We start from the raw sequence: 26,491 nt of genomic DNA, 5'->3' as shown, positions 1-26,491 counted from the left end.
AATTAAAAAAAATTTTTAAGCACTATAGCTTACTTCCCCAAAATGACTTTCTTGAATATCTGAAATAATAAAAGGTTAAAAATATTTTCAAAATTATTTTCCTTGACCTGTTAAAATAAAGATGTCTGAATGTAAAATAATGAAAAATAACTCAGACTATTAAACATCAACATGCTAGGCAATGTAGATGGCTGCAACTTAATACATGAAGCAAACTCTAAATCCTGACCTCATCATTTTATACAAATCAATAGCCTACATTTCTGGAGCATATCTACACCCTTTAAAAATGACAGATATTCTATAGCCTTCTATTCCTAAGGAAATTACTTTAAATATGATCATTTGTGATCACACACACACATGTGACAGTAAGTTTCAGCACTTCTTGCAGAAAAACACTATTTTATCACTCAGAAAGATAACCTCAGAAAGTACATACCCCGTAACAGCCAGATACAAACACCACTGTTTAAAAAGATCTTTACAATTAGAGCCACTAAGTCTGCTTCTAACTAAAGTTACACTAACAGAAATTTTCATCATACTTTTCAAGTTTAAAGAATTTTGAGTAAGCCAAGTCCAAAAGATCACATTTTTAAAAATTCTGATCCTTAGAAATTCCTTTCGCACCCGCACCACACTCACACAATTCCTTAACATTCTTTCACCATCCCCTCCTATTCTTATTCTTTTTCTTTACTTATTAGTGCTTTACATTATGTAATTAAACAAATGCAAGAACATATAATCTCATGTGACAGGCACCATTCTCAATGTTTTTTACTCATTTTAATCTTCATAAAAATCCATCTTCTAGTGAAAGCAACTGAGATGCTGAGAGGTAGGCTAACTGTCCCAACTCAAAGTCCTGGTAGGGGGGGGTGGGGTGGAGATCCTGATCCTCACGCTCAGGGTCCAGAATCCTGAATTTCAAAGTTAGGAGAAAAAGCTAAAAAGTAAACATTAAGAATACAGAAACATCATATGAAGAAGGAAGACCAAAGACTACATGAGGAATAAAAATCCTCACTTTTCTCAGGTCTTCCTCCTGAATCAGCTGTATTGGCAATGCCATAAGGCACATGCGCAAGGCCCTGGAGGTGTGTGGACAGCCAGCCTCCTGAGGGCTGCAGGCACAAGGACCTATGGGTCTGCTCGGCCAGATCTAATTTACTATGTGATTCCACAAGACAAGGATGGTGCAGCAACTTCATCTACACATCCCATTTTTTAGAAAACCTGCAGCCATAGATGCCTGTACTCTACAGTTGATTTTTTTTGTAAGGTATTATAAGTAGTCACAATTTTGGTGCTACATTTAAACAGTTTGCATCCCTAAACTTCTTGAGAAATGTTACTATATTTTTCTTACATTTTCTTCCTGAGGACCAAGAACTGGGGGAGTTAGCAGCACAGTGAGAGTCGTGATTAGTCAACAGAGGGTAGAGAAGAATGTAAAATAAGAATGCATCAGCTGTTTTACAGGAGTGTTCTTAAATAGAGCACAAGCAGCTGGGGAGGGAGAAGAGAGGGGATGCAGTCTAAGGCTGTCTTGATGTGGTATAATAAAAAATATATTTGGTCTTGAACCCCAGTTCCTGGCACAGAGCTCCTAACACCCTTGGAATCTCCTGAGTGATAGGAGCAGCTTTTGTTACCCATAACCAGCCCCTTATGACCACACCCAAGTTTATACTAATTAAGTGACTCAAGGTAGGTCCTAGGATAGCTTCAAGACCAACCATGTGATTAGAGGGTAGAAACTTTCAGCCCTACCATTCCACTGCAGGGAAGGTGGGGAGCTGAAGATTAGGTTATAAAAACTCTGGAATTAGATTCAGGGAGCTTCAAGGCTAGTGAACACACTAATGTGCAGGAAGAGGGCATGACTGGAGCAGGAACCTGGGCTCTGCACCCTCTTCTTCACAATACCTTGCCACCCTATGGATCTCTTCTATCCGGCTGTTCCTGAGATGTATCCTTTGTAATAAATCACTGACAGATAGTAAAGTGCTTTCCTGATTCCATGAGTCAGTTCAGCAAATTAACAAACCTGATGAGGGGGTCATGGAGACCTCCGATTTGTAGTCGGTCAGAAGTACACGCGGGCCAGGACTTGTGACTGGCCCCTAAGATTAAAGATATTTTTGTGGATGGAGCCCTTCACCATGGGGTCTGCACTATCTCCCAGCAGTGGTGTCAGAATTGAACTGAATTACAGAACTCCCAGTTGGTGTCAGAGTCAGGGATGGAGCAAGTCCAGCTGGTGTCCTATTCTACTATAAGGATCAAATACACACGGAATTCCAGAGACTTATGAAAAAAATTTAAAAATCATTTATCTCCCTAGTAATTTTTTATAGATTGTAAGTTGAAATGATATTGGGTCAAATAAAATAAATCACTATAAAATTAATCTCATCTCTTTCTTTGTACTTTTTAATGGAATTACTAGGAAATTTAAAGTTATGCATTCAGCTCACACTGCGACTTGCATTCTACTACTGGACGGCACTATTTTAAATATGTTCATTTCTAAAAACCTAGGGACTGAACCCAATTTTCATCTGAAATTTTCACATGCAGAAAGCAACTACCTGAGGATGGGCAAGAGATGTGAGTAATAAAGGGGAGAAGGAATTAATATTTATTACATGCCCTTATATGCTGAGAACTAGTCAGTACTAGGCACAATTTCATCCTAACAACCCCTCAGTGAGGAGCATCAGTCTCATCATATCACAGAAAAGGAACCCAGCCTCGAGCCAATGAAGTGGCAGAGCAAGGACTGGCATGAAACAACTTCCGACCTCACTCCCATTCTTGTCTGCACACCAGGGTAATAAGCAAACTTTTTCTGGAAAATGGCCAGGTAAATATTTTAGGCTTTTTAAACCACACAGTCTGCTGCAATGACACAACCCAGCCCTTGTAGCATGAGGGCAAACAAGCCCGGCTGGGTTCTAATAAAATGTATTCACAACAGGCTGGGAGCCAGGTTTGGCCTGTAGGCTGCAGTTTGTCAACCCCAGCTGTATCCTGTAAAAAACAAATAAAAACAATAGGACAACAGGCCCAAAATAGAGTCACTTAGGCTAAGCCTCAGGTCACCAAGCTGAGACTTGACTTAATTACAGTATCAGTCTCTCCCAGAAATGGAATTTTAAACCAGTCAGTCAGGAATCACCTGACCAGCACTACTTAGGTTAACATGCCTGATGGACTCCATGCCATCCTCCAGGGCGTCCAACCTTCTGGTGTCTCTGGGTCACACTGGAAGAAGAGTTGTCTCGGGCCACACATTAAATACACAAACACTAATGAAAACTGATGAGCAAAAAAAAGTTTTTAAGTAAATTTATGATTTTGTGTTGGGCCACATTCACAGCCATCCTGGGCCACACGTGGCCCGTGACAACAGGTTGGGCACCCCTGCAAGAAAAGTGACCTTATAATAATCAACCCGCATTTTTGCCTGGTATAATATCCTTGTCCTGCTCCCTTCTGCCTATAAGCCTTTCGTTTTGCACGGCTACTTGGAGATTCCTTCTGATATATTGGATGCTGATTCATGACTCATTGAATAAAGTCAATAAGATCTTGAAAATAATAATTACTTGGTTGAGTTTCATTTTTTAACAAAACCATGAAGAGATACATATCATTAAATAAGGGATTCTATCCCTCATCATCAACGCATCAAAACATAACATGCATAAAGGATACCTTTCACAAAATACTATTTAGGTTATTATTGAAACAAGGTTTACTGGGAAGGTCAAACTGCAAATTAGCTCGCTGTCAGGCCTCTAAACTCTTACTGGACACCACAAGTAGGCCATTTAGGTTTTATCACTAGAGATATTAAGTTAACAGCAAATTACATTCGGTCCAACATGTATAATGCATGTGACAAAAATAAAATTAAAAATATGTATCAAGGGAACACACAGTAGAAAGCATGAGATGAAACACAGAAAGAAGTCTGGGCTTCCAGGTCACAGTGAGCCCTGCTTCTCAAGTGGGTGGGGGTCACTACCACGAGCCCTGTGCCGACGTGTGTGGACTCGACACAAGTAGTGTCACATGCTTGGGCGAACGTCCCATGGGTGGCAGGGTGGCTCTCTCCATGACCAACTTCACCCGTTCTCTAGATCTGCAACTTGACCAATACTGCAAGCAGCAGGAAAATGGAGCAAGGCGGCTCTGGTCAGTTTTTAAACTGATTGGAAACTTTTAAAAATATTGACTCATAAATCTAACTAACATTGGTCAGTACAGATGGAAGAACTGGGTTGGCCAGAAAGTTAATTTAGCTTTTTCCATATGATGGCTGTAGTAGAGCTTAGTTGTCTTTAACTTCATTTGAAACAACTGTTAGACTGTATGGTGACAGCTTCGTATCAGTGTGCGTTTAAAAAAAAACTTATCAAAATTAGTGAGTTTTTGTGCAGCTATTAAAAAAAAAGATTTGTGCAGTGTATGGACAAAGTGTTGTGACTGATCGAATGTGTCAAAGTGGTTTGTGAAGTTTCTTGGTACTATTGATATTTTGGCCAAATAATTCTTTGCTGTGTTGCTGTCTTATGCATTGGAAGATGTTTAGCAGCAACCCTGGCCTCTACCCACTAGAAGTCAATAGTGGGAGATAGCCGACATATTGAAAATATCCTAATCAATAAAGTTATTGGTGAAAATGAAAGAGAGTCCTTTATTTTACAGAAAAAACGAAATGGGTATTTTGGCCAACCCAATAGTTTTGGCAGGGGGAGGAACCCTGCATGCCCACCAGCTAGAGAGGCGGCCAAGTAAAGGAAACATGGTGGATTTAATTGGGGCTGGCCAGCCTACTCACTTGGAGACCCCTGCTTCCTGGTTTGTACTGCACAGACCACCCTGAAGGGGGCCTGGTGGATAATACAAAGGAGAGTACATCACTAAAGAAGAACATCTAAATGCAGTAAGAAAGGGAGAAAGAAAAACATGAAGTTTATCCCCACCCTCTAGTGGCTCCCAGCACCGTCCACAATGTAGACATTTCCTGGGGGGAAGGAGTGCCCGCATCCCTCGTTGTCTCATGCTACTGCACCTACCAAGCTCACCTTCCTCACTTAAACCCGTGCTATGCCCCCCTCATTCTCTCATTTCTTTCTGTTTTTTCCCTTCCCCCAACGCCCTTGCCCTCTGGTAATCACCATATTGTTGTCTGTGTCTGAGTTTCTGTTTTGTTTTGCTTAATCCCCTCACATTTTTCACCCAGAAAATTCTTTCATTTTCTTTAAAAATCTTTTTAAAGGGTATATTATAAAGTGATTTCTACTACATCTTGAACCAAATAGAGGAAATGTCATAAAAACTTAACCAAGAAGTAGATTTGTAATTTCAGGTAGTTCTGCTTGGCAGTAAGCAGGATCTAACCAAGCAGCAGGAAGAACAGCTTAAACTGGGACACTGTGTTAAGTCACCTACCACTTACCATGCACCCACCACAGACTTAGCAGCTTAAAATGACTCATGGTTATTGCCTCCATTTCTGTGGGTCTGCAGTTTGGGCATGGCTTCCCTGGACTCCTAGCTGGTTACTCAACCAGAGAGAGCTATAATATACACAACTAGCTAGAGACTTACACACCATTCTGAACAGTACTTTTGGGAGGTCACCTACTTCTTACAGGTGTGGCAAATTTACTAAAAATATTGGCAACTCTTTCTGACAATGCCTTTACAGATCAGATTACCAATTTAAAGAGTAGTAGTCCCATTATCTCTGTCTCATTTGGCCAGTGACCAAAAAGAGGATAGTCCAGTTCTATCACCCATTTTATGTCCCAAATATAGCTCCAAACAACAATCTGTTATTAACAAAAGCTAAACCCACCCTCAGATGGAAAGGCAGAGGGTTATGGCTGAGGATATTCCACATGTGATCGCAGAGTCCCTTCAAAGGACAAGCCACAAGAGAGGAAAGTAAACTCTAGTAAGAGTTGGCATCGGCACCCAGCCTTAGGACTGTGAGGGAGTCCCAAAGTCATCAGTGAGTACTGGCAGCGTCCCTGGAATTCAAGGACTGATTAAAAGACATGGCAGTCACAGCAGGTACAAATCCAGTCCATGTGCTTTAAAACCAGAGTGACACTGTTTTAGATCATGGTGCGTGATCAGCCCCCTAGAACACATTCGTGCAAAATGCCTTTATGAGGGGCCACCTGCACGCTGACTTTCAGAAGCAGTGCGGTTCGGGTGAAATTGATATTTACACAGTAAAAAACGAAAATCAGTGTGACCGTATGGCAACATATATGAAAAACCATGAAGATGTCCACGCCATTTAACTCTCCCAACCCTCTTGGAGGAACTTAAGCTACGGAAAGGGTCCAGCGGAAGAAAAGAAATATGCTGAAAGATGGACACAGACACTCTTCTACTGAGCCAAGCTTTCGACGACCAAGTCAGCACATTGCTTCTACGACTGATGGAATTAGACGTCAAGCAACAAGAAGACATTATGAAGACTACTAGTAAAGTGAAAAAAATGTTCATATTAAACAGAGGATAAAATTGTACAAATGGTTACAAATGTAAGGACTAATTCCAAATATGAAGTTTCTATTTTAGGATAATATGGTCACAGGAAGCACCTTCTCTTTTAGTATTACTGAGAGTTGGTTAGTATGTTGTCTTAATTATCAAAAGAAAGTCCACTGGAGAAACGAAAAGAAAAAACACAGCAACGCCAGATAAGATTAAGTCTCAGAGCCAGGTCTCAATAGGGTACGCATGTCGTACTTCCAGATCTCTTACACGGCAGTGCTGCAAGCCTGGGAAGAACAGTGTAAGTGATGAGGGTCATTCTCCTTCCTACTCACATCACACAGAAGGGTGGGCCATTGAGTCTGGAGGCAGCTTCGAAACTAAACCCGAAGCAAAGGCGGGCTGCAGGCTTCTGCATGCTGTGCTCAGACTGCCCCGCCCAAGTTCAGCACTGAAATGATCAGGGATGCAGGAGTGGGCCCATGTGCTCCCATTACCCTGCACAGTGAAGTTGCAAGGCCAGCCAACTCCCAGGGTCACTGCACACATGTGCAAACATAACACCACATGAAAACTCTCCAAATAGAAGCTGCCATGACTAATACTCAGATAAATTACTTAGCTTCTCTAATCACTTACCTATTCTAACCAGGGGTAAGGGCAGCCTGGAGGTCTGTAGTGAAGATCAAATTAGACAACACATATGAGACGTCAAGTGCTCAATAAATTTCAGTGATTATTACTATCACAATGATAATTTAGTAACGTTCCTCCACACCATCCATCATTTGAAGGGAACTTCTTGCAGTTGGTATTTACAATTCCTGTACAGGAAGCACAATGCACACAAGGAGTATGTCAATTCTTTTTTCCACATTATTTTTTATTTTACAGCATATTTCTCTTAAAAATGGGGTCAAAAACTCCAGACCATTTTGCCATTAGGCCCCAAGAACCAGAAATCAAACTCTTTTATGTAGGAGATTTTTAAGTCACTGACATTTCCTTCATTGTGACATTATTACAAACTCCTAAGTACCAAATCTACAACCTAACCCAGTTCACTACACTGTTAAATAATCATAGATTAAGATTAGTTTTTTTTAAAGCTAATTAACTGAATACATATTTTCCCACTATGACAATTTAAATAATTAAATTTACAAAAACAATGATTAGGGTTTTTATCTAATTTAAATGAAGTTCTTTTTAGAGTTTTCTTTTAGAGAACAAATTTTGTTTTATCCACTTGGGGGGTGTCTTGTCATCATTATACTACTAGAAATACTCCTTTAGGCAGCAAAATTAAATTTTCTGTGATGCCCATGTAGGCTGTCTGTGGCCAAGGCCTAGGTCCCAACAGCTTTTTATCAAACAGGACCATACCCAGGCCCCAACCAGGCCCTGCCCTCCTGAGCCAGGAAATAGAGTAATGTATGCTCCTTTATATTTATGAGCGTACCAAACAAGAGGTTGCAGCAGAAGGTGTAATAATGACCATAATTTCAATGTAATGATGAGAAGTAGTTCAAAAACCTTCAACATACCTGCAACCACCATGATGTGATATTAAATTACCAGCCACTTCTCTGATCACTGTGACTGTCACGGCTGTGCTGCCTACATTCACATGGAAGAAAATACTAAATCTCAGTGAAAGGCTAGTGAAATACAAATGTAAGTTTTTGCCAGCCCAAGTCCACAGACCCCCTGAAATCCATCCACTCACAGTAGGGCCCCTGGGTTAAGGACTCTGAGTTTGGGGAATCACTCAGAACTTCACATTAGGTTATGAAGCCAGGCCATCAGATTGAACAGATTCCTAGATTCCAGACTTGGGGCAGGGGGCTACAGGAGGGACCTTTCAGAGCTGGGGGCTCCTTTGTTGCTGCAGATAACAGGAGCACCTGCAGAGGTTAGAGGGCAGCCGAGACCAGGACTGGGCTCCTCTTGTCTGAGTCTCTGCCTATTCCTTGGTGCATTTCCTGAAGAAAGGCCTCCTTCAACTTGACAGCTTAAAGAAAGCTAAAGGGATCACCTCGTCCATCCCCACTCTCATATGAAAATTATGCTCCAACAGACTTCCTATTAAAAAACCCAAGACCAGCCAACCCAGAAACACTGTCCTTAACTGTCTGTGTTCCAGCAGGTGGGAGTTCTCATTTTCACACAAAGCCCTTTTCTACACAAAGCCATCAACTCACATAACAAATTAGTCAAAACAAAAATTTAGAAAAAAGATTTTTAAAAAAATTATCAGAAATCTGAAGGCCAAAATAGAAATCATAAATTATACTTCAACACAGAGCCATGGATTTAAAGGAAACAATGTTCAAAAAAGCCACTGCAGATGTCTGTATTCAATTTTAATAAACAAAATGCACTAACGCAAATTATATTCACGTGAATGAATACACTGAATCTCTCTATTCTTTGCAGCTTTGGGAAGGGTGAAACAGTAAGTAGTCTCCCCACAAGAGGACTTCTACCCTCAATTCTCAAACTACACCATTATGAGGAGAGAAGTATAAACAGGAAAGTGAAATAGGCTACTGGCCTGAATCTGACCCTTTCTATACCCAAGAGAAAGGTCTACGACTCTTCTCCCTCTGGAGAAAGAAGGTCTGGAACCTCTGGAGAGAGGCCACTGTAGAAAAAGGGGCCCTCCCGAGCCCCTCCCCAAGCCACCTTCTTGAGCCAGTTCCTACCTGGCCCAGACCTCTACTCGCAGGCATACCTGGAGCTGTGTCACAGCACCTGGGCAGGTGTTGAGGGCCACCAGAGCACACCCAGGACCACAGACTTGCCCAGCATCTACAGAAGGAAGCATTCCTTCCCTGGGCTGACACCAATGTAGGATATCATCACTGGCTCCGCAGCTTCCTCCAGCTGGAGAAACAACCACAGGCCACTGTCTTCCCGCTTCCACCAGGGGATCTGCCTCAGGCCATTTCAAAGCAGGAGGCATCAGGCACAGGTGGAAACCCTAAAGATTTGTTGGAGGTTTTCATTTGCCCAAACTTGGACAGAGTCCACAGGACACTGTCACCCACTCACACTTTCACACATATGTGACAAAACCATTTTCAGACAAGGCTGGCATCTGGCCCAGGCTGACCCTTACAGGGTTCACAGCTGTAACCTGGCTATTTCCCCCTCTACTAGAACTCCGAGGGTGTCATGCTGAGGAAGGGGTTACCCAGAAAGCAAAGAATGACCCTGGGTTTACACCAAATAGCCACTCAGACAAGATGTTCAGGAGGACTTAGGAGTGTGGGCAGGTGGTCAGGAAAAAGGCCTTTTGCAGGGGAGACAAGGGACTAGATACTACTGGCAGGGAAGAGGTAGACAGCAAGGCAGAGCTGGGGCCCTGATTCTGAACACAGCTACACATTCAGGAGGAAACAGTCAGAAGGGTGGTTCTCAACCTTAAAAATGCAACTGACCCACCCAGACAACTTGTTCCACAGGAAGAATTCCAAACCAACCCTTGCCAGTAGACTGGTTAGTAGGTTCAAAGCAGACCCCAGGAATCTGCATTCCTCATTTGTAACCCGGGACTACACTCTGGAAACACTGCGCTGTCAGATCAGCTCTGCGCTTCCCTCCCTCGGAACAGTATTAAGGGCAGTGCCGCAAGCCCTTTGATGACCATGGAAAATCTGCCTCCTCTATGAAGAGCAGATAAATCTCCCATGTGGAATTCCAGATACAGTAGCTTCCCTTTACTCACAGTTTCACCTTCTAGGGTTTTAGTTACATGCAATCAGCTGCGGTCCAAAAACACAAAATGGAAAATTCCAGAAATAAACAATTCATGAGTTTTAAATTGCAAGCTGTTCTAAGTAGTGTGATAAAATCTCACCCTCCCGCTCCAGCCTGCCAGGAACATGAATCGTGTTTTTGTTCAGCATCTCCACACTGGAGGTGCTCCCCACCTGCTAGCCACTGAGTGGCTGGCTGGTTTATCAGACCCATTATCACCATATCATAGTGCCTGTGTTGAAGTCACCCTCATTTTACTTGATAATGTGCTAGAAGTGATCATGGCAATTTAGCTGTGCCAAAGAGAAGCCATAAAGTACTTCTTTGAAGTGAAAAGGTAAGTACAGTACAATGAGATATTTTGAAAGAGAAACCACATTCACATAACTTTTATTTTAGTATATTGTTCTAAGTGGTCTGTTTTATGATTAGTATTGCTGTTAATCTTTTACTGTGTCTGATTTATAAATTAAACTTTCTGCAATATACATATCTTATACCATAGAAATGTATACCTGAAACTTATATGATCCCATTAACCAATGTCACCCTAATAAATTTAATTTTAAAAAATATTTAAAAATTAACTTTATCATAGGTGTGTATACATATGAAGAAACAGCATACATAGGGTTCGGTACTATCTGCAGTTTTAGGCACCCGCTGGGGGTTTTGGAACATGTCCCCCACTGGTAAGGGAGGAGGACTACAACTAACACACACTACATTCAATCCCCTCAAGGAAGCAAAACATAACTCCTCCCTCTTCAGTGACTTCCTTCCCAAGACGACGGTACAGACCAAGGAAAGGCCAGCTACCTCGACAGTGGAGAAGGCTCACAACCCCTGCTTCGGCCAAGTGGTCGTCATGTTGACAGTGTGCGCTCCTGACCCAGTGCAAGGAAACGGCACTTTAACCCCTGTGGTCTTCCTCCCAGACCGCAACCCCAGTATAACCACGAGAAAGACTTCAGACAAACCCCACCCGAGGAACATTCCTGAAAGTGTAAAGGTCATAGAAACAAAGTCTGAAAAACTGTCACGGCCAGGAGGAACCAAAGGGGGCATGACTACTAAATGTACTGTAGTATCTTGGAGGGGCCCCTGCACAGAAAAAGGACATTAGGCAAAAACTAAGAAAATTCAAATAAAGTATGGACTTTAGTTAACAATGTACCATTGTAATGTAAATGCTAATAATAGGGGAAACAATGCTGGGTATATGGAAACTCTTAATACTAACTTTAAATTTTTTCTATAAATCTAAAATTATTCTAAAACAAAAGCTTTAAAATATTTACGTAGCAAGAATAACATGGATGACTTTCAATGTTTACAAATTGTACTTTGGAAAAGCTAGTAAAAACTGTATTCAACAAAAGGAGATAAATACTTATTGATTAGCTCAACACAACAGAATAAAGTAATTACATGGCTGAAACAGTACATTTTTTGCTGTTTTTCAGAAAACACATTATGTGTACTTCAACATGTAAAATAATAAATATACTGCGTCAGTTTGTGAACAAAAAGGAAATCTTGTTCCCCTAAATGAGACCCAACACAAACGTATTAATTCACATTAAATTCTGTCTCAACAGGGTCCTTGAGAGCTAGAAATCAATGAATTACAATCAATCTTTAAAATTGCATCACAAAACTCATATTAAATTCTCATTATTCTCAAATTAAGTTATTTTGAACACAAAGCATTAATTATAGTGTATCACAATTTAATTATAGTATATCACGAAAACTATTTTACACTAATCCATGTCATCAAAAGTTAAAGAAAATGTAAACTGGTTCAGTGTGAAATGGAGGGCAAATCACTAATTACAATCCTAATTGTGTGAATGCTAGCATTAGTTATTGCCACATACTAAACAGAGCTAAAACAGAAACACCGAATTCCGTCACCTCTGCAAAATAGTTTGTACCAACTTGTCAAAATGGCACAATGATTTGGGTACTAGATTAAGCAGAAGTCAACAATTTGAAACACTGCATTTAAAACATACAAAACAGAACATCTATAATGAAGTAAGAAATGGTTTCATTTCAAAGGAAATACTTCAAACTAACAATCAGTAGGGTAAGAAAATAAACCTGTAAAATGTCTGGACAGGACTGATTTACAATATATTCATTACTAATCCAGGCAAAGTAGTCGTTTGACGAAATAAATCTGTTTTAGACTAAAATGTAAAGGCATGACACATTTATGCCATTATCAGTTTTAAAAGGGGGAATAAGGAAGTATCAGTATTGGTTAGCTAATGCCATAGCCTCACTAAGAACACCAACAAGGAGTTTACTAATTTTTAATATCTAAAGGACTTAAGCAAATGCACTTAAGTAGTATAAACTGTACTTATACTCTATAAGTAGAGTTTACATTATCTTAAAATTATGGACTAGTTGACGCCTACATCAAGTGATCATCCTAAAAAACTGACAGCATGACCCTCACCCAGGAAGAACAGTGACAATCCTGGGAAGAGAGCACAGGGGACTGGCCCCAGCTATGGGGATGAAAGAGGCTGACAACTGGCAAGTGGGACCATTTCTGCTGAGCCACATGCCGCTATCTCCAGGGTTGCCTGTACACTGAAGAGCTTCGAAAGATACTGAAGAAAATATTAGCATTATCCTTCTGTGGGATAACTGAAATAAATTCTTCCTGGCCTTAGGGACTTTCCCTGTGTTTTCCCTTGTCACAGGACCCTGCACAGAGGTAGTGAAAAGTCATTTTGTACACTTGTCAATTGGGATTAGTGTTAACTCTGAACCTATAAGATGTCTCCGCGTTGGTTTGTAAGCTTCCTGGGGGTGAGTCTTTGTCTGGACCTCTGTCCATAGCACCTGAGACACAGTGGCTCTCATGCAGCTGGCACCCCTAAGTATTAATTGTGTGACAATTTAGTTAAGCAAAACTGGGGCAGCAGTCCAATTTATAGGTCATATTGGTAAGAATAACGCAGGTTTTCTACATCTCCATGCACACACTCGTTCAGACCTCTAACTAGATTCACAAAAAGTAACAGTAACAAAAATTTACCACGTAAGTCAATTCATGCCACTCTGCTTCAAAGAAACTTCTCTAACAAACAGTTCAAGTATTGAAATAGGGAATGGCAGAGCAATAAAACATTGTTTAAAACACTGGAACTAAGCCCTTGTTTCACAGAAGACAAAACAGAGGTCAAGAGAGGTTAAAAATTAGCTGTGCAACTTGAGCCAAATTAGCAGCAGGTGAAAAGGAGAACCTACATCTCTATTCTTCACATGATGCACGACGCTGGAGGTTCAAACTTAAGAGTAGCTAAAGTTCAGAATAAGCCTGTTTTAATCCAGCTCCTCTTATAATTAAAAGTCAAGAAGTTACTGCAATAAAAGAAAAAACATTTCATTTTGAGGAGCGAGCCTTTAATAATCACTCCAAGGCCCTACTGAATGAAGTCCAGGGTCTCCAACTCTAGATTTGGGACATCTCACACAAATCCCAGGCCTGAGGCTTCTCCTTGACTACACACCAATGAGACCCCTGTAGGCCAGTCACTGTGCCCTGTGACCCCGCCCCCCCCCACCCCGTTCCCACCTACACAATGGCTGAGTAACCACACTGGCCTCCCCCCACCACTGCTGTAAGAGACAATGCAGGCACACATGACAATCAGATGTATGCACTGTTTATAGCACATAAATTCAGAATTTAAGTCTGTCCAGAATTACCATGAATTTTTCAGAGGTCTTTTGCTTGAGCATGGGAGGGTTAACAAAAAGAAGAGAGTGACTGTATTTTTAACTCTCTCCACCAAGATTAGTTGACAAACTTATAAAGTGTTGGTGTGGTATTAATCCTGGTAACAGGACAAAAGTAGAGGAGATAAGAAGCTACCAAGTAAAAAGGAAGGGCAATCCAACAGGAAATGATTTACACAAAGTAGATCTACATAAAGCCAAGGAAACTTCTAACTGATAGACCTCTTAACGTCTAGGTCACTCTGACTTTGTCAAGTAACAGCTTGCTTATAGAGAAGGAAGTGTGGGCATCAACGTCATATCCTCCAGGCCAGCTAACAGGCAGCTGGGCCACTAACCTAGATACTGGGAGTCACAGACTAACAGCCAAATGATCATTTTCCTTTCCCTTTCCCCTGGAAAAGGTCTAACTTGTGGTATTTTTTTTCTCTCTCCTCTGAAGAGTTCATTTTTTAGAACTATACAAAGAAGGAAACACATTTGAAAGCTTACGGATGTGACCAGCTCAAAGATAATGAAGCTGAACCTAGACTCATGAACTTTAGTAATAACAAAAATATTATTTTGTATAGACAGTCACCAATTGTAAGGTTTCTGAGCTAAGTAAACAGATATTTTTTTAAAATTTTTATTGTTATTCAATTATAGTTGTATGCCTTTTCTCCCCATCCCTCCACCCCACCCCAGCTGAACCCACCTCCCTCCCCCACCTCCACCCTCCCCCTTGATTTTGTCCATGTGTCCTTTATAGTAGTAAACAGATATTTTTGATTAGCCTAAACACTGGAAGTCAATTACTTATAAAAAGCAATTTATAAGGGGCCCGCATTACTTCTTTGTAAGTGAACATTCTAAGGGAAAAGGGTTTTATCACAGTTCAGCAAGATATTAAAATGTTCCCCACAAACAAATCAACATTTCATATTTATAACATCCAAATATGAAAGAGAAAATAAAAAGGCAATGTATGCCACACTTTATCACTAACAATATTACAGATAAAGTCAGTTATAACAAGGCGTCTCCTTTACACATCTAATTGCAAGGATGTTAAATAGTATTTCACTCTCTAAATAGCTATTATTTTTCATGTTTAGAAAAATGGGGAAAAAATCTCCAAAAGGGTTACAGTGTAGAAGATGTGTCATTAATTTATGTAGATACTTAAGCAAAGTAGAGCAGCACTCAGTTCCATCGAGGCTGCTGAGAAAATGACATTTGGGGCCGGGTAATTCTCTGTCGTGGGGCGGTCCTGTGCACTGTAAAAATGTTCAGCAGCACCCGTGGCCTGTCCCCACTGGACACCAAGAGCACGCCCCAGTCAGGGCAATTAGAAAATGTCTCCAGACATCGCCGCGTGTCCGTATCAGCAAAATTGAGAGCTCCCAGTTGAGAACCAATAATCTATATACAGAAGTGAAGGTTCAAATCTCAATTAAGTTTTTGAAATGTTAACATTTAAAAAGGTATTTTTGTATTTGTAAAAGTGAACTAATTTTATTCCTTAATCCAAACCTAACAGCTAGTAAGATCCAAAAATAAATGGGAATTTGCATATATTAATGAGCAGTATGTTGAAAACATTTTTTTTTTCTTCAACACATAACCCTCACCGACCTGAGACATTAATGAAAAGAGAATCTACTTTTTGTTTTCGGAAGGTGGACTCAGCTTTCCTGACTAGGGCTGAGTTAAGGTTAAGCAGTAACGAATCACACACTAGAGTCTGAATCTGTGATGGATCAACGGAACTGAGTTCCATCCAGGCACACATCAAAGTGGAAGTTCTGACCGCAGGGTGTCTGTTTCCCATTCTCCCCCTTTTGTGGAGAGTAATGGCAGAGTGTCTTTATAGACACCATTGGGTCATGTCTACTGAACCATGGAAAACAGATCTCCTAAGGAAACTACAAGAAGGGAACGAAGCAAGAAAAGATGGCGTAATAAAGGAAGAAGAACTTCTAAATACAAGCTAGGCAGGTCCAAAGAAGACAATAACTAAAACATGTAAAGGGAAAACCATGTGAGTACAGACAATGAAGACAGATGGTAAACAGACGACTTTAAGATAAATGGTTGGGGGTTGAAGGGGTACATTAAGTGAGTCGCATACAAATGTGACACCCAGAGGGGAGACCCAAAAGAAAAACCCGTTTTTATATCTGTCTCACCAGGTGCTGCTCCTAAATACGTTTCTTCAAAAAAAGTTCGAATAGTTTCACTATTCATCTGTATCAAATTTACTGAAACTCTATATAATAACTCCCTGACTCCTTATTTCTTGCTCTCTTAAAAATACTCGAGCAGCTCACAGATTTTATGTCAGTGTCCCCAAGCTAGCATCCGTCACTCAGAGCAGTGAGAGAGTTGTTTACCACCAATCCAGACCTCTACCTAACACACACAGACTTGAAAACAGGGATACAAGCTTTGAACGTGATCGTTCTTGAAATGAACACAGCTGGGAAGAGGGAAAGAGATCAAGCTTCTCTTCTATAGCCAGCCTTGTAAGTGGCACAACTCAAGTATTTGTTGACTTGCAGACATCCTTAAAAACTCAGCCAAAATTTGTAAAACATTAAACTGAGGCACATCCTTTAAGGAAAATCACCATGGATGAGCTTTGTCCTATCAGATGCCACTGGTGCCTTTTTAGGCATTTCACTATGACCTCACCTTCTTTGAACATTTCTCACTTGTGGCTACCCCACCATTGCTTGGGGAATTACTAAGTTGAAGAAAATGAATTTTTGCCGCTAGTCTTCCTGAAACATGCTACACACACAGAGCTGGCCACATGAGAAGCAGCTTCACTGCAAATCTAAGCCTGTGAATTGAAAGAAACTGCCCAAGTGGTAGCCCATCTGAAAACCACTGTGTCCCTATGTCTTGGGACACACAGCAGCCTCCCCCAGCAGAAGCCCCGGACTCTTGGTTGTATCTCAGGTCCACCTGCTCCAGGGGAAGGCTGCCCAATGCTTTGATGACTGCAAGTGTCTTCCAAAAAAAGAAGGGCGGGGTTAGGATGACCTGGCACTAAAAAACTCACTTGGAATGGCAGCCGTGGTCGAAGGTCCCACTGGAACCTTGTAATAGCCACCTTCCAAAAATCCAGACTGACACTTGACATGGCCTCTCTCATGACCTGAGAAGTACATTTCCAAAGCCACTTGGGGATCTTCAGGACACCATGAAAGCCACTTCCGGACCTGCACAGATGTCATAGGAGCACAAAGGAAAAAGATCTGGTGTGTTGGGCTCCCAAGTTTTCTGCAAGCACCTACCTACCCACCTTCACTTTACTAAGTAGCTCATTAAGAGCTAGCTGCAGCTAAAAATGGTCTCCCCAAGGGTCTCCCACACTCACTCCGGCTTCTTCAGTCTCCCTGGTGGTGGAGATAGGGTGGGGACCCATTCACAGCTCTTTATGAAAGGGCACAACCACAAAGACCTATAGGATAGTACCTGCAGAGCAGGCTTGCAGGCTGCTCTCAAATTAAACGCTGTTACTACAAAACAGAAAACCTCTTCAGTCACCCAATCATTGTGCAAATCCCTCAGCAGCAGCTCTCAACGGGTGGAGCCCATCTCACACAGATCACCTGAAAACTCATCAGAAAAGCACATTCCCAGGCCCCACTCCAGACCTCTGCATCACATACTCTGGGGCAGGTCCAGCAACCCAAGGTTTAACGAGCCCTCCAGGGGGTGCCAATAGCCATCTCAGAGCTGGAGAGTTTGCCCCTTTTGAGAACTACTAGTCTGTGGTAGACAGTAAGGAGGGGCCTGGAGAGAGAAGCAGCAAGGTCAACTGTATTCAATAATGTTCCTGTGAGCCTCCACAGCTACCCCTGCAGGACCACTGGAGTAGCTCAATTATTCATTAAGTTCGTCCAAAGTTCAGGGTTTCCTCCACCTCCTGGCTGACTGGAAGGGTTCCACTCCAGATCAATGACTTCCCATCAGTATTTCTCAAATCTTGTACCATAATAAAAGTTTATAGTTCTGTTTATGTATTTTCAGGCACATCTTACTGAAGACATGGTGACCTAGCTTAGTGATAAGGGGAGACTCAGAAGTCAGTCTGAGTTTGAGAGTTACAGATCTGCTATGTAATCTTACAATACTAGCTGTGTGTGACCTTAGGCAAGGTCACCTGCTATGTCTCTTCCATATCCTGATCTATAAAGTAACCACACTAAATTTTTGAGAGGCTTCAAAGAGTTATTATTTTGCGTACAGTACTGAGAACAGTAATTACAATGTGTGATATGGGTGTGTGTTAGGGGAGAAGCTAATGATCACTAAAGAAAATATATAATTTTAGCTTCTATACTTATAAACTAAGAAATTAACACGTACCAGAAATATGTTGAATGACAATACCCAAGTGAGTTACTTTACATTGATAATTTAACCTCTAGAATTCAAAACATATCTTAAAATATCTGTAAAATATACAAGGTATTTTCATTATATGTAACTAAATCTGATTTTAGTACTCTAAAATTGTTTGAGTGCATGAAATATTACATTATTCTTTACAACTACATAGATTAGACCTTTATCATTAAAGAATAATAATAATGGTAATTATTTTTGCTTCAAGTTATTTCCACTACTCCTTTTTTAACTATCTCACATTTGGAAAATACAGAATAAATGAAGCTTCAATCATATAAAATGTACAAGACCTGCAATCGCCAGTAGGCAGCCACTAGCCTCGCACAGCCACCTAACACTCCAAATGGAAGGAGAGGGCATGAGAATGCTGTAAGTGCAGAATATAAGCCATTTCAAAGCGTTCACACAAATAAAACAATGTGAATTATCTCACCGATAGTGTTTATATGGGTTACCTATAGAAATAAAAATGTTAGATTTATTGGGTAAAACAAAATATATTATGAAAATTAATTTCACTTGTCTCTTTTTACATATTTAATGTGGTTACTAGAACATTTAAAATCCCATCTGTGGCTCACATTTGTGACTCATCTTTCAGTAGGACAGCGGTGCTCTTGACACCCAAGCACTTCACAGGGCATTTGCAGGGAGACACCGTGCACTGAAACAAACACACAGCATTCTGCGCCCTCAGTCTCTCTGCTGCCGTAAGGGGCTCACAGTGCCGAGGTACACAGCTGTACACGATTGCGGTGCCATCATTACAAGGGGTAACCACGGAGTCAGCATAAACTGATTATAAACTTTGGCATTTTGGAATCACAATTAGCAAACTGTGGTTTAGTGTGTAACCACAGGTGACTGTAGTGGCTCTGTGCAAACCTTGAAGCCGAGAGAACACCGAGGACTTGGGACACTGATCTAAGGGCAACAGAGAGCCACCAATGTAGACTATGGCCAGACCTGAATATTAGGGTGCAGTGAGCAGAATGAATTGTCAAGAGTGGTTAGAAAGTTATTTTGACAGTCCAAGTGAGAGAATAAATAAAATACACAGCGGGCTGAGATGTAAGAGATCTTTTGGAGGTAAAATCAATACGATTTAGACTTAGGAGGTGAGGGAGAATTCAAGGATGACCAAGTTGAATGGATGATGGGACACTGAGAAGACTGGCAAGTCAGAAGATGGTGCATACAGCTTGTGCCATTCAGACTTTTAGGTGGAAATCATCACTAAAAAGTTGGATAATTCATATGAATGACAGAGTGACAGAATGAATGAATTGTGAATGAACATACACATCTGAGCTGCAGAGCTGCCAGTCACATAGGCATTTCCCCCAGCCTCATGCAATCATCTTGACCCACTCATGCACTGCTCAAGGTGTACTTTACCAGGCACTGCCAGGCACACCCACTGAAGGGACACACGCTCCCATGGCAAAGACTGTAGTCACAGCAACAGCCAGCCCAGACTGGATGGCCTCTGCCCCAGGCAGCCACCAGCCTCACCCTCTCACTTTGCTCTCTTCATCCAGGACCAGGATATATTTCCATGTCCACCAAAAATCCAACACTTTCTATAGATCTGATATTATATCATGACCCTAATCCAAAAACGTCTGCAGTTGAACCCACGAATTAACATGCCACACACGTTAAGGGGCAGCATCCATAAATGGAATTAAGTCAACATTGTTATCTCTCCATCATTCTACTTAAAACCTGACCAGCGCCTGGAAGTCCAGTGCCAAGGCTTCTTCTCTATTTCCAGGTTCTCTGATGAGCAGTGAGCTGCTACTCCCTCCTCACTCCTGACTGCTCTGTCACAAGCCCTGGATGGTGTCCTCAAATATGAGGATTCAAATCTAGGTGAAAGAAGCAACAGGACTTTGTAAAATAACCAGCCTTGTTTTTGAGCAGAGTTACACACTGTTATGAATTGAAGTGTCCCCCCCAATACTCATAAGTTGGGCCCTAACTCCCAATGTGACTGTATTTGGAAAGAGGGCCTTCAAAGGGGTAATTAAGGTTACGTGAGGTCATAAGAGTGGGACTGTAATGCAACAGGGCTGGCACCAGAGAAGAATGTGCCTGTGAGGACCCAGCAAGAAGGTGGTCATGTACAAGCCAGGAAGAGAGACTCACCAATAATCGAACATGCCAGCACCCTAATCCTGGACTTTCTAGCCTCTGGAACTGTGAGAGAGAGATTTCTGTCTTACATCCAGTCTATGGTGTTCTATGACGGCAGCGCAAGCTCACCAAGGGTCACACTAAACAGGAATAAGCATTCTTCAACTTGCTGGCTCCTAACAATGAAGGACAAAAGTTCACTGAACCTGCTCCTGTCTGCTCCCCTGAAACTGCTCATCTTCCATGAGTCAACTGTAATGTAGAATCAGCTGCCACCAACATGCACTCACATCTACAACACAGCAAAAGCACGAGGTCCATGACATGCCGCTCCATCAAGGAGTGCCGGGAGATCAGCGGCCTCATAAAAACAACTCTACCCAGCACCATTTTGGTGTTTCTTATCTGATGCCTGCTTAGCAGGGGTGGGGGGTACCAAAGAAAGGATTTATACCCAAGTTCAAGATTTGTCATCCTTGGCACTCTCTGAGCTCTAGTCTCCTCACACCAAAATAAAGGTAGAGCCAATTTTACCAAGTCATTTCAAATAGTAAATATGATGGTGTATGTGAAGAGCAATTTGTAAACTGTAATTTACCACACTAGCATTAGTATCTTTAATTTTTACCTATAGCATTTTAGATCTTCATTAACCACTGACAAGCAAAACCATCCCATTTTCCAAAACTGTCTCAAAAGAGGAAATTGCAATATTTAAATTCTAAGTACACTTGAAGCTTTTCTTAAAAATAATAAAACACAAAAGGTAAAAAGTATGGTGACACTAAATAACTAACTTACCAGGCCAGGATAATAATACTTTGCCCACAGTGTCCAGTTCAGGTTGACAGGGACAGACAGACCATCTACTGAAAAGTAATGTATTTAGCAAACCCATCAGGTGGTTATACAGTTGGGTTTGTTTTTTGTTTTACTTTTGTTTATTCGTCTTTTTTTTTTTTTTTAACTTTAGGTTAAGGACAAAAGTGATCCATTTGACAGAATTTACCAAGTAGAGAAGCCGCCAGACCAAATTCTCCCATTATCTGCATATCCTGGGGACGAAAACTTTCACCCTGTCAAAGAGGTTCTAATCACAGGTACAAAGATTCTGGAGGACATTTATTACTCCTTCTCAATAGGAACCTAAAGCCCTAATAAGTCAATGGGCTCAGAATGTAATATTCATTCATTCAACCAGGATTTGTTGGGCATCCATGTGTATAAGGTGCAAACGCAAAGAAGCCTCAGGGCAGACTGTGATCAATCCTGTGTGTTTGTGTGTGTTGGGGGAAGGGTATAACTTGCTAATGTTGATTATACCTTCATAAATATACATACTTTGGGACTGGTTCAAAGTGAAACACAGGGAAAAAGTCTGATTTTTAAAACTGTATTACTAAAGTGGCCTAAAGAAATAAGAAACTATTTTTACTTTAGCTGCATATTTTTGATAACCCATTAAAAGGCTTTCTTGACCGCCTTCTAAGTTGCCTTAACTCAAGCATTCAGCAACATGCTACGTGATATCATTTTTAGCTTAGGCCTTTTGAAAACATGCCATGAAGGGTTTCCATCACTCATTTTAGGAAAGAGAAACAATTTGAAAGCCCCATTTGCAAACCCTCCAGATGGGAAAACTAATTTCCTAAGCCTCTAGGGTGAGTTCTGGGGAGTTTCCAGTTCATTTATGAAAAAAAAAAGCTTACTACTAGTTTCTCCAAACACTGTCCACTGCCCTCCCAGTCCCTTGCAAGCAATCTTCAGCTTTTCAGCCAGTCAGCCTCATTTTTTTAAGGCAGAGATGGATGTCCACAGCCCTTTCCCCCAGAGCACACTGGGGGTTAGTCAGCTTATGTGTCCCAGAGCAACGTAGCCTCATCTCACCAAAGCAAACTAACCTAATGTGAGAGGGTAAGCAAAGGACTCAGGTCATTCCCGGCAATCAGGGAGTCTTTATGGTATTTTAAAAGGTTATCCAATTTGTGCACATGCAAGGAAGGTTTCTGGTGTATTTAATGTGGGTGTAGCTCTTTTCTCAAATACTGTGTATATAATATCTGTTTGTGGGAAAACCTTGATTATCCTGCCAATGCAAATGACAGAGGTTGGGAATGTGGTGGGGTCCAAGACAGCAGGGTGAAGAGAATTTAAGTTTGTGATACATAATAAAGAAGAACACAAAGCCTGAAAACTGAGACAGCTAACTGGAATGCACCTTAAACCAGCCCCACCCACTTAAAAAGTACTAGTTTCTCCACAAGTGGGCAGAGGGAGTGGTGCAGCAAGTCAATTCTCTGGACAGCAATTTGCCACCCAATTTCATCCTTTGTTCTCTGATCAATCCTGGTGAGTGTTTATGTGGCAGCCAGCAGCTCTGAGCCCTGGTGGGGCCTCCAGGAGAGCAAGCTGAGTCAAGGTCCTCCAGAAGCTTACCACTGCTTAAAGTTCTCAATTTCAGCCTCAAGTAGCTGCAGTGGGAAGACCATTAAGATCCTGCCACCTTCTTCCATCAAAACTACATCTAACCAACCTCAAGGAGAGAAATATTAAGGTAGTATTTTCCCTTGTTGTCACTGCTTCACAAGCATGTTTAGCACCTGTTTCTGGGAAATCCCTGTTCCCAAAACCTAAAAACGGCATCTCCAGTGCAATCTTGGCAGGAAGTCCATTTCTTCTACACACCTCCACCGACTGCCACTGTCTTTACATAAACGCCTCAGGTGCTTGAATCCTGTTACTAATTTACCAGTTTATCTAGGAACACTAGGTAAGTGACTGAAAGGAGTGTTCAGGAACAAAGTTTAGATCTGTTGTGATAGGCTAAAGCAGCCCAGGTTAATTTCATTCTTAGTCATTTTAAGGCTTGAAAAGCATTGTTACTAGTGACATCAAAAATACGAAAGTCACCCCAAATTACTCTCATTCCTAACAAAATCCCTTCGGAGAAGTGGGAGAGAAGCCAGAGCTGGGCCTGGTACCAGAAGGGCTTCCCCTACCTGTACGACCCAGATAAGTCACGCCCACGGGCCTCCCCCGGTTCAGTCACCTTTTGGGTCGACGAAAACAATGGGCCTGCGTGAGGGTTTAGGCATCTCAGCCCTAGCACTGGGGTCTGCTCACCCCATCATACACAGGCAAACTTGGCAGACTCAGCCTTAAACCTGTTGGCAAAATAAACAAAGCCAAATAAAGGGGAAACTGCCAACTGAATTGTCTTGAAGAGGCAGGCACGGTCTCCACACACGTTCCTGCTTTGTCCCTAAAGTTGCTGCAATGGTAAAGTCAGGAGCTTGATGTTCGACAGCCAGTGACCCCTAGCATCCTTCGCGGACCTTCCAACACGATGGTTATTGTGTACAAATTAAAGCGTTTTCCAAACTAAACCCCTCCACACAATTACACACTAACTGCACTCACTCGAGAGTTCCAGTCAATGTCTTAAAAGTCACACACCAATTTCTCCCAGAACCACTTGGTGGTTAAATTGCCCTGAATAAACCGAGAGGGCAGAGTGTAATGAGAAACTTTGTTTTAGGTGGTTGTATGAATCCTGTAAATCTGGGACAGGACGCAGAGCCTGAGACCCGGCACAAAGAGCCTTCACCAGGCGAGAATCTCCTTTATGCGATGTGACAGCACCTTTGTGAAGGATCATAAATAGTTCCAATAAACACTAAGTTCTGCAGACCGCGCTCGGCCTCCCGCGTCCCTGCGCTGGGACCGGGCGATTCGCGGTTATTCTTCCCAGGGGCTCGCGCACCGGCAAGCTCGGCCACTGCACCGTCCCAAGTAGACCTCCCGGCCCGCCGCCAGCCCGCAGGCCGGACGCTCCCAGCGCGCGCGGGGGTCTCCGGTCCCCGGAACTCGCCGACCAGGCCCCTGCCCACGCCTGCGCCCTCGGCGGCGCGCCTCTCCCCAGCACCGGCTCCTGGGGGATGGGCTCTGGGCTGGTGGGGGGAAGGTGCGGAGTCGGGAGGTGCGGGCAGCCCGCGGCCACAGGGCCAGGCCGCGGCAGGGCCCAGGGCACTGGTGGGGCGCGGAAGGGACCGGTTCCCCGGCCCCTTCTCGGATGCGCCGCGCCCCGCCCCGCGAGCCCGCCGCGCTCCAACTCCGCCGAGCGGCCCAAGTTTGCAGCCCCCCCGCCTGGAGCCCGCCGGCAGCGCTTACCTTGCCGCCCACCGCCAGCCAAGGCCGGAGGGCAGCAGCGCGGGTCCCGGGGCGGCGACCGCGCCCTCCCAAGCGCCGCTCTTTGTCTGTTCCGCTACCTCTTCCCGCCGCTCGGCGGACGCTGCCGGCCCGGCCGGACCCCGCCGGCCCGGGCGCCGCGAGCCTCCCGCCTCCGAGCCTCCCCTCCGCCCGTTCGGCCGCGCGGCTCCGGCCTGACGAACCCCGCGGCGGCGGCGACCCCTCCCCCGGCGCGCGGCGCCCGCCCCTCCTTGCTCCTCCCCCTCCTCCCGCCGCTCCTCCCAGCAGCGCCGTGACACCGCCCAGGGGCAGGCCGGCCAGCCCGCCCGCGCGGTGGGGGCACAGACCCATCTGGGGGCGGGCAGGCTGCTCCAGGCCCGCACGCGCCCCGGCTGGAGGCCACACAGGGGCTGGACCGCGCTCCGGGACGGTCAGCTCGCGGGGCGCGCGGCTGCCGGGCCTCCTGGAGCGCAGCGCGGGGTCGAAGCCGAGGGGCAGAAGGGTCCCCGCTCCTAAAACGACTTGCGCGGGGAGTGGGAGGTAAGGGTAAGGTTGAAGGGAAAGAGAGGAAATAAAGACCACAACTTCCAGCCTCCGGTGACCGGTGGGTGGTCTTCCTCCCCATCTCCTTTTTGTTTGTTTGATTTTCTTATGACGACGCTCTAGTAGTTTGGCGGCCGCCCCCCTCCCGGAAGTATTCCCACGGCACTGTCAGCAAAGCAGGCCTGTTGTCCATCAGAAAAGTGACTTCCATAAAAATGTCACTTCCTCTCTGTAGATGCTTGTGGGCATATTTATTTATTTGCCTTCTCTCTATTTACTTTCCCAACCAGACACTTTTTTACTCCAACATTCTCGTCGGAAGATCTTCCGAAGAGGAGGAAAGGAAACCCAACCTCTGCTGCCTCCCACGGGTGGAGTCCAGCTGAAGCACAACCACGGGTCGGAATCCTGTGAGGAGCTGCAGGAATGTGGGCCCCGGAAGGAGTTGTCTCTAGTATTGTCACCAGTAGTGGGACTGGTCTGGTCACCTGATCACACGTAGTGGCTTACCTATAAACGAACTTGAAATATTACCCCCAAGAGGAAGGGGAAAGAAACAAGCTTCCCTTTAACAGGCACACACATCCTGATGTCTGTTCGGCAATCTCTTTCCCATATGGCTTCCCAGAAGGAAATCCTGCTATTCAAATGACTCTGGTTTCCTGGCAGAATAGCCCGGATCCATGTTAACGAGATCATTTCTTAGGTTCCTGGCTTCTCATTATTATTAAGATAATAACAATTTACCCAGGTGACATGGCAGTATCATTGGAATCACTTATCCCCTGCTTTGTTCCCAAAAGAAAGTACCAGAGGAGGGCAACTAGAGCCAGTATAATTTAAAGTCACAGTTGAGTGTTTGACTATCTCCTTCTTCAAATGTAGAACCTTTCTTAACCTATCTGAAATCTCCTGAATGGGGAGATAATATTGCCCTAGCGCCTATGGAAGTCCCTGGCACACTCTGGCAGTAGGGAGCACTCCACAAGTCACTAGCTGGAAGGAAGTGCATTGTCCTGAGCAGGGATGGGTCCAAGACCTAGGAGTAGGGACAGCCTCCTTCTCTGTTTTGACCTTGGAAAAGAAGCTATCTCAGTCCATCCTTTTGTGAAAACCTTTCTTACTGATAAGGAAAGCAGAAGTATAGTCAATG

At 43.3% G+C, this 26,491-nt stretch overlaps 1 protein-coding gene across 4 annotated transcripts in view; it reads right to left on the bottom strand.

Moving 5' to 3' along the window:
* NCK2 (NCK adaptor protein 2) overlaps positions 1-25,017 on the bottom strand; it is a 140,969-nt gene extending 115,952 nt beyond the window's left edge. For 3 of the 4 annotated variants that reach the window (XM_053923832.1, XM_053923835.1, XM_053923833.1), the window contains exon 1: positions 24,778-25,017. The gene's annotated coding sequence lies outside the window, so the exon portion shown is untranslated. Of the gene's footprint in view, positions 1-7,173; positions 7,359-24,777 lie in introns of all 4 variants that reach the window. The other variant, XM_053923834.1, reaches the window with a different exon arrangement.
* Positions 25,018-26,491: the final 1,474 nt, after the last annotated feature.

Source organism: Desmodus rotundus, chromosome 5 (assembly GCF_022682495.2).
Source record: "Desmodus rotundus isolate HL8 chromosome 5, HLdesRot8A.1, whole genome shotgun sequence".
Taxonomy (NCBI): domain Eukaryota; kingdom Metazoa; phylum Chordata; class Mammalia; order Chiroptera; family Phyllostomidae; genus Desmodus; species Desmodus rotundus.
Note: the sequence above shows the minus strand (reverse complement) of the source record. Positions and strands in the feature narration are given on the sequence as shown.